Source organism: Ctenocephalides felis, unplaced genomic scaffold, assembly GCF_003426905.1.
Source record: "Ctenocephalides felis isolate EL2017-DRISC unplaced genomic scaffold, ASM342690v1 CF-g0.4_SCAFFOLD_00845, whole genome shotgun sequence".
NCBI classification, from domain to species: Eukaryota; Metazoa; Arthropoda; class Insecta; order Siphonaptera; family Pulicidae; genus Ctenocephalides; species Ctenocephalides felis.
Window position 1 is genome coordinate 76,368,775 of NW_020536999.1, and position 22,601 is coordinate 76,391,375.

Consider the following 22,601-nt stretch of genomic DNA (forward strand, 5'->3'; position numbering starts at 1 on the left):
AGATATGTAGATGACACTTTTTTTATCATTAACAAAAATCATATAAACACAGTACTAGATCTCTTCAATAATTTTAACAATAATATAATTTTCACACATGAACTACAAAATAACAACAGACTTAATTTCTTGGATGTATCCGTTTACAACACTAATAACTTTATTCGAACAAATTGGTATAGAAAAACGACATGGTCGGGTAGATACTTACACTATTCCTCATACTGTCCCAGAAACTATAAAATAAACACTATTATTTCCCTTACAGACCATGCTATTTTGTTGTCTCACCAAACTTTCCATCCACAAAATTTATCCCTAGTAAAAATAACTCTAATTGAAAATGGTTACCCAAAAATCTCATTCATTCAGTTATTCAAAAAAGACGAACTTTCTTAAAAACACAAATTAATTCTCCCAATACCAGTACTAACATCAAAAACACCAATCTTATTTACTGCAGCATACCATACGTTGAAGATTTATATTATTATTTTGCCAAATTTTGTTAGAAGAAAACATTTTAGTATCAGGCTCATCCTTACACTCCTTCAACCAATTCTTTACGAACATTAAATCCCCCACCCCATCCAATCTCAATACTAATGTAGTATATTCTGTTTCTTGTAATGACTGTGCTTTTCAATATATTGGACAAACCTCCCAATATGTACACAAGAGAATGAGACAACATGAACTAAGTGTGGTCCACCATAAACAAAAAAATTTCAAAAGTACCCTAGTACAACACTCTATAGAAAACGCCCATTCATTTAATTTCACTCCAAAGATTTTATATCACGAAAGTTGCATCTTTAGAAGGTTATTCGCGGAGAGTTGTCTCATCCTCATAAACGTTTCTAACAGTGTCAACATTAGATCAGATCACAACCTATTACATGATTCATATTTAAATTTTTTACACTTTTTGACAAACAATTAATATCGACTTCCTTTTAAGATCAACAATTTAAGTATTCACACCCTGACATATAAAAACACACACATACAATCTCACATCTCTCGTTCAAGTGTTTACACGTGTTACAAAGGGCACACCAGTTTCATTTAGTTAATTTTCGTAAACCAATCGAACAACATCCAGAGAACAATATTATTTGTGTTTTCAAATAATAATTTTAAAAAAGACAAAGTTTTTTAGTAATTTTGATTTACAAAATCTAATTATTCGGTGGAAAATTAACTCACAAAATCATTTTTGTTAAAAAAGCTTGTTTAGTGAAAAAGTGCTAACAAATATTCAAACATACAGGTAATTAATTCAACTTTGTCATTAACCTTTTCTTAAAAAATTTCCATAACTTTCAAAAAAATTTCTATTATGTTTAATATCCTGTTTTGATAATCCACTCATTTATTTTTATCATTTTTATTTTGAACATATTATCATATTTCTGTACATTATTATATTTTTTACAATTTAATTCATTATTTAAGAAAAATCTATTTTCTTTTCCTAAACATATTGTTTGCAAAAATCTCATCAAGATCATGTTTCTTGACAGATGTCCTGAAGATGGAACGTACCTAGTTCCGAAACGTCGACAATAAACAAATAATTAAATAAAGAAATTGTTTTTTTAAAAACTTTTCTTGTTTTTTATTTTGTATTATTTTTGGATTCTTGTTCGAAACTCTACAAAATATATATATATATATATATAACAAACCAAACGCTCAAATAACAAAAATTACCAGTGGAAAACTTTATATTTAACGTACTCGTTCAACATATAGAGATAGTCCAATAGAGACAACTTAACTACGAAGTGAGACCGAAATATGACGAAAATGATCGAACGAGCATTACTCATCGCTTAGCGGCCTAAGCTCTATCGTGTTTGTGTTTATTATTTCCACGTGTTTATCGTTCGCTCTTCGTTGTTCTCAAGATTTTACTCAAGATATTTTTATATATATATTTTATATATAATTATAAAATATGGCAAGAACCATGAACGCATTAGTGTTGTGGATTGAATCGGGTACTTCGGACATTATGCCTTTGAAGGGTATATGTCCGAAAGATAGATATGTTGGTGCCATTACAGAATTATCGTGGAAGAAAACAGAATATTATGACGCCGGTCGAGGAAAAGCTAAAGTGCTAGCTATCAGCGGTATGTATCATCATTTCTTCTCTGATAAAATGTAATTTAATTGTTTTTAAAAGAAATATTGAATTTTAGAAGATACTGAGCACTTAAACTCGTTGACCGTAACGGTGGACGGTCGCTTGGATGTTCCTCCAAATAAAGTTTTTGTTGAGGAAGTGATTCAAGAAAATTCTTGTTTACAAGAAAACAAGAAAAAAATACAGTTGGCGTGCATAAATAATAAAAAGAATATGGACGCAGGCTTACGAACGGAGCCAACTATCTTTGATAATGTGCTTGATAATAACGAGGACATGATTTTTGTTGTGGAAGAAAATCCTGAAGCAGTTGGGTCTCCAGCAGATGTGTGCAGTGATTCAGAAATTTCTACTGAATTCTCTGAGGAGCACATCAAATCACTTGCAATGGCGTATCCAGTGAAAGGTATACTATAATATAATAGCAATAATGTTCTCTAATGTAGTGTTATTCTAATGTGCTTATACATATTCATATTCAATTAGTTACCAAGGAAGACATAAAAAACATGAGCTTTGGGGAGCCGTACTGAAGTATGCTTATGGGCTTCAGAGCAAGAAAGATGAAGATGAGGCACAGGATTATTTTAAGGTAATTAATAACATTATTATATTACTTATCATCTTACAGAGTGGATTTCAATATCTAGATAAATTAGATATTATTTTTAGAAAATCAAATAATTTAAATGTGATGATTAATATTTGATAGCTATCGATTCAAAAGATTTCAAGAGTATCTAAACTATTGGTTCACATAATTAACATAATAAATTCTCATCTCTTTTATATGTACAAGCAAATCATCTGTTTTTTCTATTAATATAGGTTCCCGAACACTTCTATGCACCTGGTGATAACATGGTAAATAAATAAACTTAATTTGAAATAATATCTTTTGAAAGATATCACAATACCCGAGCTAATATCCAATATTTCAGGAGGAACTATCACCAGGGTGTAAATTTTATCTACCCAAAACAAGAAAATTATATATTGAGCATGTGTCGGAGAGTGGTATGGTACACGAATGGACCAGTGTAGTGCGAGAAACTTTATTATGTGTGTATGGCAAAGAGCTACGCCATTTCTCGGCTACTGGCTCTAGAAGTAAGCGGCCAGCCATAGACCGATAGTTATTTCGAGGATTATTAGGTACACTTTTGTCTACATTAAATTGATATTAATATTATCTAAAAATTTGATAAACTATAACACTTATATTAAAGAACTGCATTTTATGATATGTTTCCATATTTAACAATAATAATGTTTATAGTAATAATATACAGATATGTATATGTATGTGTGGATATTATTAATATATTTATTCTTTTTTTTTCTAGATTGGTGTAATAAATTGAGCAAAAGTATAATTCAAAAAAAATTACTTATTCAATATATTAACAAATGTTGCTCCAATAAAAGATTAAAAAATAAATAAAAAATAAAACATGTTTTATCATTAGTATGTTTATATATATTTGTATATATATATATTAGGGTGGTCCTTAAAATGGTCATTTTCGAATTTCCTTGCTCCCAGGGGCTCAAATGGTTCCAAATAGATAAAAAACAATTCTCTGAAAGTTTTAGCTCTTAATATTATCGTTTAGATAGAGCGCAATTCAATCAAAGTTTTGTATGGAAATAGCATGGAAACATTTTCAAAAATTTAAAAAATGTTTTTTAGATGTAATTTAACGAACAAATGAATGAATAAAACTCATTCATTTGTCGCTAACTTATACCTTAAACATTTTTTTTAAATTTTGAAAATTTTTTCCATGCTCTTCCCATACAAACTTTGATTGAATTGCGCTCTATCTAAACGTTAATATTAAGAGCTAAAACTTTCAGAGAATTGTTTTTTATCTATTTGGAACCATTTGAGCCCCTGGGAGCAAGGAAATTCGAAAATGACCATTTTAAGGACCACCCTAATATATATATATATATATATATATATATATATATATATATATATATATATATATATATATTTCAGGATAGAAAGCAACCTTACTAAATATATATATATATATATATATATATATATATATATATATGTATATATATATATATATATATATATATATTAGGGTGGTCCTTAAAATGGTCATTTTTGAATTTCTTGCTCCCAGGGGCTCAAATGGTTCCAAATTGATAAAAAACAATTCTCTGAAAGTTTTAGCTCTTAATATTAACGTTTAGATAGAGCGCAATTCAATCAAAGTTTGTATGGAAAGAGCATAGAAAAAATTTTGAAAATTAAAAAAATATGTTTTAGATATAACTTAGCGACAAATGAATGAGTTTTATTGATTCATTTGTTCGCTAAATTACATCTAAAAAACATTTTTAAAATTTTTGAAAATTTTTCCATGCTATTTCCATACAAAACTTTGATTGAATTGCGCTCTATCTAAACGTTAATATTAAGAGCTAAAACTTTCAGAGAATTGTTTTTTATCTATTTGGAACCATTTGAGCCCCTGGGAGCAAGGAAATTCGAAAATGACCATTTTAAGGACCACCCTAATATATATATATCTATATTTAGTAAGTGTGTATATGTATATATATATATATATATATATATATATATATATACGTAATATTTATAGAATAGCAACCTTATTTCAGGATAGAAAGCAAAGCGAATACCTAACCTAAAATTACACCTCGATATTTTGACGTATAAAGACCTTTTTAAACGCTTGACGTTCTTAAAATCTAAAACCTTTTTACAAACTTTAGGTTACTAAATCTGCTCTAAGCATGTCCTAAATGCTGTGGGAAGGTCTTGCGCTTATATGGCGTTAGGTCTTAATACATAGCTTTTACCGCGTTTTGGGGAAGGCGCTGTAGTACATAAAAAGATTTTAAATTTCGACACGGGTTGCCAATGGCGTTATGGCCTTCAATTGTAGTTTGGATAGATTTAGTTGTTTTCCATTCGAAAACTACTTCAGAAACATACAAAATAAGCTGCAGAACTAGCCCCTCTTCAGCAGCTGGTTAACTGATTGGCCGAAGAAAAGATGCTGTGAATTATGCGCATAAGTGAGCAGCACTATCCAAACATACAATATGGAAGAAAGACTAGTATAAGAGAATAATATAATAGAAATAGTATAATATAAATAGAATAGTATAATAGAAAGAAAGATAGTATAAATTAATTTCAAAGGTTTGTTGTTAATTTCTAATAAATCATCAAATAATCTTTGAGTGCGCTCGGATAATGAATTATTGATGATTCAGCACATCCATGATCTCAATAGAATTGTGTGTCTAGTTATTAAAGATGTAAATCCATTATTTACCTATCATTGTGATTCTAGAGATTTCGTTATGTTTACATAAAGGAATTGACGTTATGGCATCAAATAAAAAGGTACAGTGCAGGAGTTAGTGAAAATTACCTCTATGCTAAACGTTGCCCATGCAACAATTATGTTATCAATAATGATAAGCAAAATCATCGAAAGTAGTTTCCTGCCGCAATACATCTGGCATAATGGGAAAAGTTGCGGCATTTGCCAATGCATATGCTAAAAGGCAATTTTAAAGTTAGAACTTGGAGCTGTCGTTCGTACTTGTGAAACGGATAGAAATTTCAAGGAGACAACTTAATTAAAATTTGTAGCGCCCTGGAGAAGATTTCTGCTTGGCAAGACAATAAAACTGCCAATGATGCACATTGCTTGCTGCAAACATTACGCATTTCTGATTATATTATATCCTCCACCTGTTTAAGTGATTTCTCACTTTGTGTGTGTATATTTATTATTCTCACAAATTCATTAATTTATGCACTACAGTCATAGTAACTTACTTTTTATTTTTCAGTATTTATAAGCAGATTTCTGCAATCGAGCTCGATCGATTTAAAAAAAATCAACAGGTGCTTTTAATGATATACTAACAATAAGTGTTATAAGAAATAAAAGAGGAAATGTGGACGTAATCTTCCATCAGCTATTTGAAGAATCTACAGAAGTATCTGAGCAATTACATATAGAAATTAAATGTCCAAGATTAGTATCAAAACAGATACGTAGAGGCAATAATCAACGTGCTGAGTCTGCTGAAGATTGCTTCCGCAAAGCTGTTTATATTCCTATTTTAGATTCAATAATCAGCGATCTCCAGGACCGCTTGTCTGATGATATACTTAATTTATATAAGCCGAATAATTTTATGCCAAAAACCGAATTTAACAATAAAGTCATTGAAACTGTAAGACAACTAGCTAGCGACTATAAACTGTTACTAGATAACAATCCAGTATCTATTATTGTAAATGAATATAGGCTGTGGATGGTGAAGTGGCAGTCATGGCAGCGAATCCAGGATACTACAAAGTTATCACAAATTGTGATATTGATATGTATCCCAACATAAGAAATTTTTACAAATTATGGCTACTTGTCAGTGTGGTCACAGCACTGGTATTTCTCTACGTTGCGTAGAATTAAAACATGGATAAGATGATCTTCAATCGCTTATCAGCTGGCTCAGCGGAATCATATAGATAACCCATTTAATACAGAAACTGGTATGGCAGGAGAAGATTGGCTCAGCGGGTTTTTAAAACGACACCTTGATCTAGCATACAGACGCCCAGAACCAACATCAGCTGCAAGAGCGATGGCTTTTAATAGAGTGGCAGTCGATATTTTTTTTACATTGTTGAAAATGTAATAGATAAACATAAATTGACGCCTGAAAGGATCTACAATGTAGACGAAACGGGAATCAGTACTGTTCCAAAAAGTCAATATGAACTGCATTAAATTTAGCATTAATGCAATGCCAACGAGATCCCGTACCACCAGGGGAAGAAAAGAAGACAGGTTTTGTCGGGCGGGTTGCAATGCTCCCGAAACCCTAGACCACATCCTACAGACATGCCATAGAAGTCATCGTCAGAGAATTGAGAGACATAACGCCGTATGTCAATATGTGTCGACCTGGAACCAACCTTCAAGACAGCGGAAGGCACCAGGAAACCAGTTCTAATTGCAGTGCAAAGTGGAGCCCCGTTGTACTAGATGCTCAAATTGTTGGAGGATCTATGGACATGGCTAGAGCCCACAGACGCAAATTGGAATACTACAAGAATCTGGAGAACGAGGTGAAAGAAAAATGTAATGTGTCAACGCTGTCATACAACTCGATCACACTGAACATCAGAGATGTATGGCACGACGAATCGGCGAAGTTCCGGAAAAGATATTAACTAGTGATGAACTGAAAGTAATTTCTACTAGAGTACTGATACGAGAGCTGGAGGAACCGTGTCAAAGGCTCTAGGCACGGGCAACACAGGAAAACCTACCGGGACGAAAGAGAAGTGGCCTCATCTACCACGGGACGCTCTCAAAATAACATCATACAAAAATACAAAATATTCGTTTACTATTTCATATTTTATTAAATAAATTTAAAGTGACTTGTTATACAGTTATTGGAGTATAATTTAAATGCCTAGTAACTATTCCTGTATATAAATTTATATTAAATTGCGAGTTTTGACGCTGATGGCACAACATTTTTTTTTATCATAGATTCGTCTTTAGTTCCGTCTGTATTATTATAATGTAATGTATTATAATTTCAATGTGTATCAAAAAAATCATTGGTGTATTAAATACGTACCAGTGGCGAAATAATTTTAAAAATCGAAACACCGCCACTGGCGGCAGTCAGGCCGACATCCGATGATAGTATGATATTGCTTGCGCATGTGATAATACGAAAGAATTAGTAACAATGGGGCATGGCCGGAAATCTCCGAACAAATGTCTAACCCGAGTTTAGTTAGAGCCCCTGCCACCGGTCGCGCTTATTTTCATTTTAATCCAATTATCGAATATGACAGAGACGTAAATCAAACATGGCGTCATTGTATTACATACAAAATGTAATACTGTAAGTAAGTAAAATGGTTAATAATATTTGCCGGCTTTCAATCTAAGTGGGTACTTTTATTCATAGGCATACTTCAAATTACTTTCATTTGATTGTACTATTCTGATATAATTTTTCATTACAGTTTAATATTTCAGAAATAATTGAGACATTTAACTATATCAATACTAGAAATTTTAAGGTTATAAATAGACAAAGATCGTCAGCTCTCTGAAAGGTATGTTATTATTAAATAACTAAATATAAATTATTCTTGTTCTAATAATGTAGGTTCATAACTAATAATTCTACATCGATTTTTCAGCAGTTTAAAAGGAAATTGCGCTTAATTGTAAAATGTTTAGAGGGTTTACTAAACACATTCACAAGTATACAAGTATTGATATGAGATGAATGAATACGCAGGAAAAAACAATATGTCACAGAAAAAGTTTGAGTGTTGATAATTGCATTGTGATATTATAAGAAATATTATTATTATCTGTGTTGTTTAATGATGATAAAGGGAATCACATTGTATAGATTTTCAGGAACTGTCAAATGACAGGCAAAGTATAATCACGATTAATGATAAAATTCTAGCTAGTGCAAAGGGATAAAACACTGTTAATGTGCAAATGTTTGTGTTAATGTCTTGCAGTTGTAGTAAGTAGTAGTAAGTATACACAAACATTAAAGACAATATACCTACCAAAAAAAGAAAAGATGTTGTACAAAATAAACTGTTTGAACTGCGATTCATCTTATATTGGGCAAACATGTCAAAATTTAGAAAAAAGATTAAGACAACATGAATTACAAAGTAACCAAAGTAAAAATAATACCATACAACAAAAAAGTACACTCGTAGGCCACGCTATCTCGCTATATATATATAGATAAATATGCAATTTAAAAATATACTGTGGAGATGGCAAACGCTTGCAATCAATAACAATAGAATTATTAGAACCTTATTTGAATTATGGCACCATGTATATATGGATAATTTTTATAATAGCGTTGACACTAGTTCATTATTACTGGAAAATAAAACAAGAGTTTGCGGAACCATAAGAACCAATTGAGGCCTTCCTAATAATCTTAAAAGTTTAAAATTAAAACGAGGAGAGGCAATATCCAGAAGACGCCAAGATATTTTAGTACAATGCTGGCTATCGAAAAGAACCGCCCAAATGGTTTCCACCATTCACTCGGCTGTTATGGTTGAGAGCCATAATACTGACTAGAAAACGCGTGAAAAAATATGGAAACCCTCATGCGTTATAGATTATAACAATATATGTCAGGTGTTGATCGTGCTGATCAGTATCTTTCATACTTCTCTATAATTCGCCGTACAAAATAATGGACTAAAAGAATGGTAATGTATTTGATAAATTGTGCGTTGTTTAATGCTTATATAGTTTATAAAAAATTAAACACAAATTCCAATAAGAAATATAAATGGTTTCTACGTGAAGTAGCAAAAGAATGGATAGAAGTGCACAACGTTACACAACGCCGAAATATACCCTTACCAAGAAATTTTGTAGGCTCTAATCCAAATAGGTTAAAAATGCACAAAATCACAAACCAGTTAAAATTTATACAGGTGGGCCTAAGATGTATCCTCAACGCCAATGCACAGTTTGTATAAAAAGCAGAAAAAAAAATTAACATGTTATATGCGCCAAATGTGTTGTGTGCCTCTGCATAATATCATACGCTAGCCAGTTATTAAAATTCAATTATATTATTGTGATATTTAACTTTTTTAATAAAAAAAACTTTTCTATGTATTCGTTTTAATCATTTTCATGTTTAAATTTATTTTTTATTTCAGTGACTAAACGTATGTATAATTACGTAAACTTTACTTTTCTGTGTATTTTGTTTTATTGAATTTTATGAATAAATTATTTTTTTTATTTCAGTGACTAAACTTATGTGTAATTGCCTAAGAAAACTTATAAAAAACTTTGTGTATTTTATTTTAAATTTTCAGGTTTAATTACATTTTTATTTTATTGCTTAAATATATGTATTATTGCGTAATAATAATCAACTTTATTTGCAAATATTTTGCACTCAGTATTGATAGTTTTACCACATAATAGCTTAATATTATTATATTATTTACTACTGCGTATGAGTTTTGGCAGTAAGCATTGCACGTAAAAGACTGCTTTCATGCCATGCTTACGCATTCGCACCGTTGTAAAAACCCCGCTACGGGTGTAAGTTAGCGCAAAATTCTAGGAAGCTCATGTGTGTATTGGATGCACAACTACAAAACCAACAACCACAAAAATCATGATGAGAAGTAGGCAAAGAGAAAGTTGGGGTGGATAAGCAGATCCTGCATGGTCCTTATATCTTGGGGAAAATGCCCATATCATAACCGATGCACTATTAAGCAAAAAAGCGCCTAAACTGCCTATATTAAAAATGGAAATGATATTAGTTTAAATACTATCAAATCATAAACACTTTTGACACTTTTGACAGCTTGTTCTAAGTGCTGCTAGCCGCAGCACAAAACAATAGCCTTATTTTAAAATATTTTGAAGTCAATGCCGACAAAACCTTGTTTAAGCTATTTATTGATGTAATATATCAAATGGAATCACCCAAACTTCACATAGGCAGCGGCCAGAATTACTGACAAAAATATTTGATGCATCAGATATAGGGCAGTTCAAAATAGTAAACTGCGAAACTAATGTCGGACGTTTAGCGGATGTTTTTTTTTTTAAATGAAACATCAAGCTTCACCGAACCTGCCATTTGTAATTTTTCTTATAAGTATTTTTTCGGTATAAGAAACACACGGCTATGCTATTTGGCAGATATTTTTGATAAAATCAATGATATGAATGTATCAATGCAGGGAGTCTGCGTTAATATGTTTATGTTAAAAAATAAACTTAAGGTCTTTGTTAAAAAAAATTCTTATATGGAAGAACAGAGTGGAAAGTGGATCGCTCGAAATATTTCCATTTACTGACGAGTATATAATTAGTAACAATATTTCCAAAAAAGATACTCCTACAACAAAAATTATAGTTGATCATTTGAAGAATACGGATTTTGACAAGCGCGATTTTAACAAAATTGCATGACAAAGCAAAATTAGCAGTAGAAATTGCAAATGCAAGAGCAATAGACGACGCAATAACAGTTTTAATAACTAAATTCAATGACCAACGAGATGATACATCTATTTGTTTTGACTTACATAATATGCGTCAAGGACCAAATGAAACAGTATATGAATTTTACGAAAGATTACATGCATAGGTATTTTCCCAGTGATATCAATACACAACAATGGATTTGCAATCCATTTTCAATTGAAATGGAAAAAAATATTTTTTTAAACTTAGAAGCACAAGAAGCATTTGCCAAATTAACAAGTGATACTACTTTGCGACTCAGATTTTCTCAAGCGCCTGCCTGTGTATGAATTTTGGATAGAAATCAAATCAGAATATCCCCTACTACTAGAAATGGCAATGAACAGATTACTGCCATTTTGTACAATATATATGTGAATCAGCCGTTTCCACATTTACTTACACAAAATCAAAATACCGTTGAACTTTATTAAATTAATTTTGAACTCTAATTAAACGTTGAAAATTTATTACGATCTGCACTGACTCAAATTAAGCCTAGATATAATTATTTGTGTAAAAATAAACAATCACATCCGCCACATTAATATTGTTTGATGCTAATAATATGTTTTTATTAAAATTTAAGCTTGAAGGGGGTCGCTATATAAGAAAGTTTAAAAAGAGTTATATATACAGCAACAATGCATACATTCTCCGCTGAATCAGCACGTACTATAATCTATGCGTAACGCAACTTAAAGAAGTCGCCTTATAAATAGGAAGCGTTTTGATATTCAATCAGGATTCACTAATTAAAACTCAACCAGTAACTGTATCACATATATTAATAAATATATTGATATATATATATATATATATATATATTATATTTATATATATATATATATATTAATAAATATCTAATTATATGGGACCGAGGAGGCACCGGGGACATAGAGGAGCAAGATTTGACAAACGCCCGAGAACTGATGGCCCATATTATAGAAACAAATAGGCCGTCGCAGAAGAAATAATTAAGATCTAATGGAATGATATAATTAATTAATGAGATGAAATATATGAAATGAAATGAAGATAAATAATTGTTAAAACCTTTAATATATATTCCATTATATTGTATAATCCAAATATTATAAAGAATTAAAATATAATATAAAATTGTATAGTTGAAATAACTATTTCTTTTATACAAAACCTACGTTATAAAAATATATCTAAACCCCTGCTTTAAAGCAGTAGTACACTTAACCAGAAAAATATTGACGGAGTAATAAAAATAAGTTTGTGATGTTTTAAATTTAAAAATATGTTTGTGATGATATGAGAGATACAAAGAAAACATCTGAAAATTCAGTCAATTAATACCGACATAAGTAAATGATTTTACTTTGAATAAATACCTGGACACGAATAACTGTGCTGACTCTAGTACAGAACTAAAAATAGGTTTGTATCTTAACAATAATAAAACTAAAGATTTTCATTTCTATATAACACACTTCATGTATAATAAGGTATACTATAGGATTTTTGGGTAAATATGCCAATAAATTGAATAATTTCTTCACTTTGTTTTAAATGATTGGTTAGATGACATAATCATTGACTCTTATTTAGCATCAATTCAATATAATAGCAAACTAATCAAAATTTTATGTTCATGAATATGATCATATCATAAATTAAAATAATGATAACTTTGTGTTAAATTATCATCAGGTGTAAAATATCTAGCGCCACATAATATTAATATCAATTCAAATTCGACGAAACAAACTAAATACCTACTTGTAAATTGATCGCAACATTATTAAATATGTGCAATTTACCGATGAAAAAAGATTCACAGAAGAACAGATTGTTGAATTTGGTCCAGAATGAACCTTATTATTTTTCTTTTTAATTAACTTTATAAATATTATTCAAGTTTAATTTTATTTGTATCGTTTTCGTTTAGTGGTTAGTGCATATTTGCTTGTGTTGTACTATTGCCACTAAAGAAGAGTCAAATTCGGACTCGAAACGTATGAATTAGGAAAAGCAATACCGGTTTACCGGTATACCGAATTACCGGTAAACTGCCCGATTTTTCGGCGGTATTTTTACCGGTATTCTCCCCAAAAATACCGATATTTTCGGTATTTTTACATAAGCGCTATTTGATACATAATACACTAAAGTTTAAATTTCTCGAAACAAATTTATCGTTAAATATCATAATTGCATAAACAGCTACACCTTCAAGTGATTCTATAGGACAAACGAATGTCAAATATCTCATTAAATTGAATATTCATTGCTTTACTAAAGGCTTCATATCATGTTACAATAAATAGAATTGGACTGATAGATAATAATGTTTGTTTCATCTTATGTAAAATTGTAACGGTTTTTTAAGTGATATTTGCGCCAAAATATTTTATATCATACAGATTACTCCTGCGTAATCTTTATTTTTTTCTAACTTTATACGTAATAATTATGATAATTACTAAAAATTTTTGCTTCTTATTACAATTATAAAATATTATTTTTCGAAAACGTTTCGAAGTTTGAAAATACTATAGAAGCATCACATTGTTTTAAATAACAATACTCAACAATTATAGTAACTTATTATTTATCTCGACAAAATATCCGATCTTAAAGTAGTATAGAAAAATTATTATTTTTCAAATATTGGAGATTATGCTAATTTAACACATCGGACACAGTCAATACAGTTTATTATAATAATGTGATATGATCTTCTTCGAGTTTTTCGTCTTTCTTACTCATAAGTTTGTCTTTGGTGAAAAGTACTCAATATACTCGATAGTGGTAATGAATTAATTAAAATTGGATATAATTTTGTTAAATTATTAGAAAAGAGCATCAGCTACAAAGATCAGAAATAGAGAAAGATAGACGCAAGTTTTTGACAAATTAAAATGATTTTAACTGAAAAGAAATTTTCGAATTGTTTAAATTATTATCTGAAGAAGCCTGAAAGCGATGTAACTATACAGTCATTTGCAAAATATATTTCAAAAAGAATCATAGTAAGGGAACAAAGACCTAGGCGTATTGGGAAAAGGTCTGGGCATCAATACCAATATGTATTTGAAAAGCTTCCATAAAAAGTTGAAAAGTAGATTAATAAAAGAAAAAAATTGACAAAGCCATCAAATATGTATTACAATATGAAAGAGAAGTTTTTCATCGAAAAAATCGTAGGCTATGTGGTCATTTAGCCATGAGACAGCGAGAGATACGCAACAACCACGCAAGAAATAAAACAGTACTGCTGGCTTCCCTGATTCTTACTATCAGGTTTATAGAGTATAACAACAATAGTTAACATGGATGATATCGACAAATTAATAGAAGATTTTCAAAAATTAAGAGAACATAATTTATATATTTATTGTAAGTTAGTAGTTTTTAATGTTTGTAATTTCATATTTAGGTCATGTTATTAGTTCTAATTGTATATTACAGAACCTCAAAAAATAAAGGCAGTCAGTGAGTTCAAAACCCATTCGAATCCCAAAAAATTAAAATATTCTTAGGTTTATCAGGTTACTATAAGAAGTTTATAAATATTATTCAAAAATAGCAAATCCATTAACAAAATTACTAAAAAAAATCTAAATTTATTTGGTCTGCAACCCCCCTTTTACAATATCAAAATTTTAGTAGAAATTTTTCAATAAAAACAGATGCTAGTGGCGTATCCATAGGTGCATATAGTGCAGTAAACGGAGCGTTTTAGGTCTGAATTTTTTTACGGCGCTCCGAATTGAATGAAATTTTGGAATTAGGTTCATCTTACCATCAAGTTCAAAAGTGAAAACAATTCGGGTTGTGCCATCACCCCCCGGGGGGATGACACCCCCTCTCAATTGTGTAATTACATTTTTTCAAAATAACGTCGGAAATCGATAGAAGAACTAATTATAAGAAAAAATGTCTTATAGTTTTTCAAAAAAACTAATACTTTTCAAGTTACTGGCCACTAAAGATTCATATATTTTTGGCGTTTTTTTTTGTTTTTTTTGCAAATATCTCCTAAAATATACATTTTAACGAAAATCATGTAATGAACAAAATAATGTCAGTAAAAATCTTAATAAATCGGTATTACATAAAGTTTTCTAGGAAAAATATTAAGAAAGATTTGAAAGAGCAAAGTTGTTTTTTATTTCGTTCAAGATTTAATTGTTGTATTTAAAGCCATCTAGTGTCGAGGTTTTACATTTTATGCATTTCGGTGAAATTGGGTTTTATAGTGCTCAACATAAGCTTTAAAATGAGTGCTGTTACAAGTTTTTTGCGTGTAAAATGAGTGAGCTATCATGCAAATAAGAAGCATGTACGATGCTTTTTTCTTTTAAATCATATGGTTTAATGAGCGCCATTTCCACCAGAATTAAAGTAATTCACATTCCATCTAGAATTCACTTCATTATAGACATCTTGATGGATTCTAGCAGATTCACTACTTTAGTACAAACTATGTTCAGAAAACTCACAAATTTATAAAAACTTTTTTTTCCAATTTTTTAAAAAATCGAAATTATTTTCATTATATCTCAAAAAAAATAAAAGATACGTATCAAAGCATATAGATAAAAATCAAAGGGATCTTTCTGGCTTATTTTTGTTATTTATTATTTTTCTTTCACACAAGAATTGACAGAGTTATGAATGTTTAAAGACTGCGCGGCCGCGCAAATTGGAAAAAAAAGTTTTTATAAAATCGTGAGTTTTCTGAAAATAGTTTGTACTAAAGTAGTGAATCTGCTAGAATCCATTAAGATGTCTATAATGAAGTGAATTCTAGATGGAATGTGAATTACTTTAATTCTGGTGGAAATGGCGCCCATTAAACCATATGATTTATAGGAAAAAAGCATCGTACATGCTTCTTATTTGCATGATAGTTCACTCATTTTACACGCAAAAAACTTGCAACAGCACTCATTTTAAAGCTTATGTTGAGCACTATAAAACCCAATTTCACCGAAATGCATAAAATGTAAAACCTCGACACTAGATGGCTTTAAATACAACAATTAAATCTTGAACGAAATAAAAACCAACTTTGCTCTTTCAAATCTTTCTTAATATTTTTCCTAGAAAACTTTATGTAATACCGATTTATTAAGATTTTTACTGACATTATTTTGTTCATTACATGATTTTCGTTAAAATGTATATTTTAGGAGATATTTGCAAAAAAACAAAGAAAAACGCCAAAAATATATGAATCTTTAGTGGCCAGTAACTTGAAAAGTATTAGTTTTTTTGAAAAACTATAAAAGACATTTTTTCTTATAATTAGTTCTTCTATCGATTTCCGACGTTATTTTGAAAAAATGTAATTACACAATTGAGAGGGGGTGTCATCCCCCCGGGGGGTGATGGCGCAACCCGAATTGTTTTCACTTTTGAACTTGGGGGTAAGATAAACCTAATTCCAAAATTTCATTCAATTCGGAGCACAGTAAAAAAATTCAGAGGTTATACCCTTTTTTCCTCTCCGTTTACTGCACTAATAGTTTCATCTCAAAACGTAAATGGTTTAGAATCTAAACTTTAGATCAATATCGTATGCATCTAGAACCTTAAATAAAAGCGAACTAAATTACTCGACAACATATAAGAAATTATTAGCAATCGTATGGAGTCTTACTCATTTTAGGCCTTACTTGTACGGAAAACCCTTTAAATTAAATACTGACCACATGTCTTTTTATATATTTGAATAAATGTAAAAACCGAATTCTAGACAAATATGTTAGAGATTAAAATTAAAGTAATTTGAATTTGAAAGTATCTATAAAGCTGGGATAACAAATACAAATGCAGACAGTTTATCTAGATCTTTCTATTGAATAGCAAAATAGTGCCAAAGACATAGAAGATACAAAAAGATACAAAAAACATTCAGGAAAATGCAAAATTTTCATATTTAACAACTAAACCAACTGATAATTTTCAAAATTTTTTAGATACTGCAAACAGAGAGATTATTTTAAATACAAATATAGTAGAAAACAAAAATAATTTTATTTTTTTCAATAATTAAAAATACAACCAGCATATTGTCTTAAAAAATTATATTATTTTAATCAGCAATAAATATATGCAAAAAAAATCAAAATGAAAATATTTTATTATTTGTATCAAAATCTTCAAATATATCAGAAAATTGCAAAAAGTATTTGATCTTTGTAAATACGAAACAAAAAAAAACTTTATAAACATAAACTAATATTACATATTCTCTTGTTAACAATGAAGTTTCACAGCCAAAATTACAAGATTTTTTTTATTAACTTCCCGTAGGGTAAGTTATAGTAATCGCAAAAAAATCGAAAATGAAAATTTTTATATATCTTTACATTTCAGAGGTTTCTGAATATTTTGGCATACCTTAGAAAAAATGGATGTATGTGTGTGTGTGTGTGTGTGTGTGCGTGTGTGTATGTATGTGCGGATACAAATTTTCGTCGACGATTTCGGGAACACCGATCAACCGATTTGAATAATTCAAAAAACATTCGATTTGTATTGATAAGGAGACGTGCTGATTAGTTTTTGGCTAAGTCAGGTCTAGCCGTTCCGAAGATACGGGGCAAAAAGTGCCGAAAACGGTAACTCAGTTTTTAAGAGAACGAAGCGTCCGATTTTAATAATTCAAAAAACATTTTACTTGTATTGACAAGATGAAGAACCGATCAAATTTTCATAAAGGCAGGTCTAGCGGTTTCGGAGATCTAATGAAAAAAGTAAAAAAAAATGCCATTTGGCGGTGAAAAATGATCATTGGACATATGCATATCAAATTATCAGATATTTTATAGAGATTTTAACAATAAGTATAATTTTGGTTTACATTCCTATGGGTTCCGTACCAATGTTCACGCGTTAGACTGCGACGCGGCGCTTACGCGGTTTGATATTTCGTCTTTGTGCAGTTAAAGCAGTACGATTGCTTTGAAAAAAAGTTTAGATCTTTCAAAATATGTCAAAATAAAAAAAACATTTTTTTTTCAAAAAAAAAAAAATTAAAAAAAAATTTTTTTTTCAAAAAAAAGTAATTTTATTGTCTAATTGTTTGTCAAAAATCTTATTTTTTCGAAGTAAATTTTTTTCAAAAATGTTAATCGTTTTTAAAAAAAAAATAATTTTTGGTACGGGAAGTTCCAGCAATTTGCCTTAAGGCACGATGCCTTAATTGCCTTAAGACAGAATTCCACTTACAGCTAGTTGTTTATGCAATTTAGAAAAAATATTTGTTAGAGTAAAATATAAAATATTCGACAACTCCTAATCCTATTCAGTTTACAAATTTTTGCGATTCATCTTTTGAACATTTCAGAATGATATTAGGATATATTTTTAAAGATCAAAATATAAAAATCGAAATTTATTTAGATAAAATAATTGAAACTTTAACAGAAAAAGAATAAAAAAAGTTTTGCACGTTTTACATATTTCACAAATAAATGGAGGTCATTTAGGCATGAAGAAAACTTGCAATAAAATTGAAAACTTCTACAAGTGGCCAAAAATAAAAAAGCAAATTAAAAATTTCATAAGTAAATGTGTAAATTGTCAAAAAAAATAAGGTATCACAAAAAACTAAAGAACCCATGGTAATCACAATTGCTGCTAAAGAACCATTAAAAAAATTGTGTATTGATTCATGTGGGCCATAGCCATGGCGCATGTAAACGTATGCAAAGGGATCTTATCCAAAATATTAGTTCATGTATAAACAACACACAAACAAATTGACACAAATATATTTAATATGCAATTTTTTTCACAATACCACCGTACATAAATACAGTAAGAATGATGATGATTCTATATGAAAAAAATTAAACAGGTTGAAAAGAAGTAATATACATAAGATAAAAAAGGAGTATTAAATCAACAAAGAATATGTCTTTTCCATGACAAATTAATATTAAATTTAACCATTTAAATCATAGATAGCAGGATGGAAAGTGTCGAATATCAACCATATTTGTTGGCAATAGCAAAATATGTACACCGTAAATTAACTGCTGAATTCATATTAAAACAGACAACAATTACTGACAGAAATTAGTAAATAAAGATGCATGTTTCATAAACTTGCAGAATCCAGCTTTAATAGTAGATCAAATGGCTAAGATTTCAATAATGTATTACGATTTACATGTACCTTAAAGTGTTTCGTGGACATTTAATCATACAAATCAGGAATATATCCATTGCGATAAAAAACATGCAAGTACTAACATCCACAAATTCTTACTCAAGTTACCTCATGTAGTTATTAAATATAGGATGGTTTTGTACAATAAAACATTTACATGGGCCTCCATCATGTAGAATAGAGTTTCTTCACCGTCATCTGAAATTATAAAATACTATAGTAATTCATATAGATATAAAAATATTATTTTTATATAGCTCAAAAAAAAGAAAAATAAGTACCCATAAAAGAAAATATTTGGAACTGTAGTATATGTATTAGCCATAACCTATTTCTCGAAACGATATCAACAATCATCAAATTGTCAACGCACTTTATAATCCCAAATACGACGAACATTAAGTTTTACATCAAATCAAAGCAACAAATTCACAGCAATACATATAACTATAAATATAAAAACGAACGTTATTAACGATTATTTCTCACACCAAATCAATCTTCGCTTTGGTCATGTACTAAATAAATAAGCAAAATTATCAATCCATCAAAGTACTAACCAAAAGCTTGCAAATAATGTCATCGCCAATGTAGATCATTAATTGTGCACTAAATCACTGAATTGAAACAAAATCGGACTGAAAACTCTAAAACTCTTCTTTTACCTATCATCAGAACACACTTGTTGAATCTAATGCGAGATGCGAGATGCGAGAACCGTCAACGACATACGCACATAGATAACGAATGCTAATAACAGTAGAGCGAACAGCAAACGTAAGGGTGTCGGCACACATGTCATTAACGAGGGAGCGCAGCGGCCATAGATAAGTAAACATAAATAGATCGCTATCTCGGGCCATTTGACATTACCTCCATTTTAATATTTTTAGCGATCTGAAGGAGGCAGCACTTGTTCAGTATATAAATCAACCGCTGGTATTATTCCTAGATATAGTTTGCATACGTAATTCAAAATAAGAAAACCTAAATAATTTCTTATATTGAAAATGAGAAAAAAAACATACGAAGTACAAAATATATTTTCAAATATATCCTATCAATAAACCCTATCAATATCAACAATAGTACAGCAAACGATACCACAAATAACAATAGTAATGCGACAAACAACAACAGCGACATAAACGAACATATGATGAAAATTCTAACTGAAAAAATGTGTACAATGCTAAACCTTCTAACCACATCACTAGCGAACAAAAAATAATGGCAACCTTGTTAAGAATTTGCCTATGGAACGCCAATCAACATGTACAAGAACTAAAATACTTTTTATTACACAATTCAATTGATATCTTGCTTATTTCTGAATCACACCTGACCGATAAGTGCCACATAAAAATACCAAATTATTCCATATACAGCACCCAACATCCCAGCGGGAGGTCACATGGAGGTACTGCAGTTATTATTAAAACAAGCCTTTGTAACTATGAACTTGATCCATATAACGAAGAATTTCTACAAGCAACCACCGTCTGTGTTCAACTTCGACACGAACTAATATGTTTTTCGGCAGTCTACTGTCCTCCAAGACACTCCATCACTAAAGATCACTTTTCCAACTTCTTCACTAAGCTGGAACACAAATTCATAGCAGGATGAGATTTTAACGCAAGGAATACTTACTGGGGCTCAAGACTTACCACCTCAAGAGGGCGTGAATTGATGAAATCTATAGATAAAAATAGCGATCTTCATAAGAAACCGGACTTTCTACACTTTTTATTACAAAAAACGTTCAACAAAATTCGGTGAACATTGCAAATAGTTTTGATCTAAACTCGGATCACTCTCCCATTAAGCTAACATACTCTGCAGACACTATAGCCAACACCACAATGGAACTATAACGGAAGATGATTGAAAATAAGATTAACTGCAACATCCCTCTCAAAAACACCGAGGACATCGAAAGCGCACTAGAAAACTTAACAAAAATTATCCAAAACGCAGCGCTATCTGCAACTCCTGTCGTCACCAATTGCGACGCCTTTAATACTCCAATTTATATAAAAAACAAATAGCCAACAAGAAAAACCCGTAAAATCTGGCAACAAACACGCTCCCCAGAGGATAAAAAGAAGTTAAACAAAGCTTGTAAAGAACTCAAAGAAACCATCAACAAACACAATAATAAAACATTCAACGACTATCTAAGTAATCTTACCGCTACAAAAGACTCTAATTTCTCACTCTGGAGAGCTACCAAGAAGCTTAAAAGACCAGTAGCAGCAGTACCTCCATTAAAGAAAAACGATGGATCATGGGCAAGGACTCCCCAAGAAAAATGTGCAGCTTTTGCCGAGCACCTATTTCACACTTTCCACCCAGCTCCTCAAACATGCACAAACGAAGAGGAATCATTTATACATGCACTCCACAGCATCCATCATATATCCGATAAACCTATTAAAAGAATCACTCTGTCTGAAGTTAAGCATCAAATTGAATCCGCTAAATCAGACAAATCTCCAGGCCCTGACGAAATAACAATCAAGATGCTGAAAGAATCGCCAGATATCACACTAATGTTACTAACAATCCTGTTCAATGCAATCGTAAGGACACAGTCGTTCCCAGATAGTTGGAAAACAGCTACAGTTATTTTAATACCTAAACCTGGCAAATACCCCCAGTATGCAACATCATACAGGCCGATTAGTTTGCTGTCAGTGATTTAAAAAATTTTTGAAAAATTATTACTGAAGCGGATTAAATACATATTACATAAAAACAAGGTACTACCAAACCACCAATTTGGTTTCAGAGAACATCACAGTACAATCCATCAAGTACACAGAGTGCTCAACATCATTAACGGAGCCTTACAATCAAAGAATTTCTGCTCTGCAGTCTTCCTGGATGTCACACAGGCCTTCGATAAGGTATGGCACAGCGGACTATTATATAAAATAAAAATTCATTGCCAAACTCAATCTTTTTATTACTAAAATCCTACCTTCACGGAAGAAAATTTTTCGTTGAAATGCAAGGCTCCCAGTCAGAGCTGAAGGACATAAATGCAGGAGTGCCACAGGGAAGCGTTCTTGGTCCCACACTGTATCTACTTTACACCGCAGATTTTCCCCAAAGCAACAAGTCGGCCACCTTTTCAGACGACACCTGTATTATCGCCCAGCATCGGGACCCAATTAAAGCA

The 22,601-nt window shown here is 30.7% G+C and overlaps 1 long non-coding RNA gene across 1 annotated transcript; it reads right to left on the reverse strand.

Annotated features, from left to right (window-relative positions):
* Positions 1 to 19,251: 19,251 nt before the first annotated feature.
* LOC113364228 lies at positions 19,252 to 20,034 on the reverse strand. Its single transcript, XR_003366029.1, has 3 exons — positions 19,975 to 20,034; positions 19,696 to 19,861; positions 19,252 to 19,612 (listed from the first exon to the last, which is right to left on the reverse strand). It is a non-coding gene; the product is annotated as an uncharacterized LOC113364228 (long non-coding RNA).
* Between the last annotated feature and the right edge of the window lie 2,567 nt (positions 20,035 to 22,601).